Source organism: Heteronotia binoei, chromosome 1, assembly GCF_032191835.1.
Source record: "Heteronotia binoei isolate CCM8104 ecotype False Entrance Well chromosome 1, APGP_CSIRO_Hbin_v1, whole genome shotgun sequence".
NCBI classification, from domain to species: domain Eukaryota; kingdom Metazoa; phylum Chordata; class Lepidosauria; order Squamata; family Gekkonidae; genus Heteronotia; species Heteronotia binoei.
The window spans coordinates 240,748,702-240,750,890 of NC_083223.1; positions in this window are offsets into that span (position 1 = coordinate 240,748,702).

A 2,189-nucleotide genomic window follows, 5' to 3' on the forward strand; every position below is an offset into this window, starting at 1 on the left:
TTAAATGGACTGTGGCCCTGACTCCAGACTCCCTGGACTCCCTTTTTGTGTTACCATTTGTGGACTGAGTTAACTCTGGCCTAGTATCAGAGATATAGGACTCTCATTGTTATGAACTCGTATGATGTGAACACAGGCAAACTGCTTCCATGGACATTAATAACAAATACCCACTTGGCCCTGACTCCAGACTCCCTGGACTCCCTTTTTGTGTTACCATTTGTGGACTGAGTTAACTCTGGCCTAGTATCAGAGATATAGGACTCTCATTGTTATGAACTCGTATCATGTGAACACAGGCAAACTGCTTCCATGGACATTAATAACAAATACCCACTTGGCTATAGGCAATGGATCCTGCATGATTCTAAGCATTTGGCAACTGTGCCAGCTTCAATATGGACATTTTACTCTGTGGGGCCAAACAGCAAGCACTCCAGATTGGCTAAGAGGCCTCCCTGCTTATTCATGCCATTGCTGTAACTGTGCATTCCTCCAGCATAAAAGGATTCCAGACCAGGCTTCCCCGAGGAGCTGCCAAGGTATTCAGAATGGCACTGCACTCCTGTCCAAGGAAGACAGAATCTAAGATCAGCCCTTAACCAGAAGCCATGATGAAGGGATCCTGAATCCATCTTCTTGCTCAGCAGCACATATGCAGGGTGGGTCAATGCAGATGCAAATGTGAAGAGCCAGCAGTTGGACAATAGAGCTTGCTGCAACAAGAAAAAAGTCAGTTCCTGCCAGCCATTGAGGACACAACGACTACCCCTAGAAAGAAGATCACTGGCCAGGAAGTAATCTTGTTATACAGATATCCCCCATGGTGTTTGCTCTGATGTTACAATGAGATAGCAATCTGGCTCTAAATTGACCGACTTCTTTTCTTTGTTTAGGGTAGTTTTTCAATAGGTAAACCCATCAGTACTTGCTAATCCTTTCAAGCTACTGGGAGTCTCCCCCTGTCTGCCCCTTTTGGTCACATGTTCTGATGTCACCACAGTGTCATAGGTCAGCTGACCTACTGGTCACAGACTTCATGACCTCATCCCCTGAGGGCACAAATCAGGTTATACCAAGGCTAGCTCATGGCAGCCACAGACTTGTACTCCCAAACTCTGTTTGGGCCACTCTCCACCTTCATGCTGTCTGCTTCAAAGGATCCATGGAACAAGTCGTATCACCTCCCCCCTCTGCAATTTTCCTAAATGTCCCCATAAATGTCATCTCTATTTTTCCTAGGAACTGTGTGATTGTTGTATGAATTATTTACCTTGTTTGAATGTGTGATTTCTTAATAAATATTTTTTCGTTTACTCAAAATCTCCTAATTACTTAGAAGAAAATTCTTGGGAGACCACCTCTTGTATACAAAGGTTTCCATTCTGCTTAAGTTGGTCATCTTTGCCCACCAAACCAATCTCCCAAACCTCTTTTGAGGGCAGTTTGGCTAACAATCTAGGAGTAAGGCTTTTTGCATACAGTGGAATTTATTCAGAGTTAAACATGCACAGAAGTATTCCACTACAGAAGCACAATCCTAAGCACATTTACTTGGAAGTAATCACCATTTAATGAAGTGTTATTCTATAGACAATAAAATGCAAGTCTGTTCCCAGAAAGTATGCCCATTGCTGTGGCAATTGCTGTGTAGAGGTGGCTATGGGATATCTTTTTAGCAAAACTAGCCTTTTCTCTTCATTCTTTTTCCAGATCAAAATCAACATCCCTAAGCTCTTTTTCACACATGAGGAAAAGATTTCCATACCATCTTGATATTTTCCCCCTGTTGGTGAAAAATCCACTTGAGGAATGGAATTTGGAAAACAGCTTAGGGGAAATAACTAAGCAGTTTCTCCCATCCCTTTTGTTCTCAGATACAGGCTTCTCTGGATTCCTACAGGCTAAAAAAAGGAGCAAAGAATCACATAGTTCCAAGCAGAACAAAGTTAGAGTCCAGTGGCAGCTTTAAGACCAAGAAAGTTTTATTCTGGCTGGGTATAAGCTTTTGTGTGCATACATACTTCCTCATAGCTCCGAGTAGTCTTGAGTCACTGTAGTGACAAAGTGGTTAATGCCTCCAGCACCACATAGACTTTAAAAAGACTTTGTGTGTGTGCTGGAGAACACTAGGGTAGGGTGGCCAGACCGTCCCGGTCTCCCGGGACATTCCCGGATCTGGCCACCCA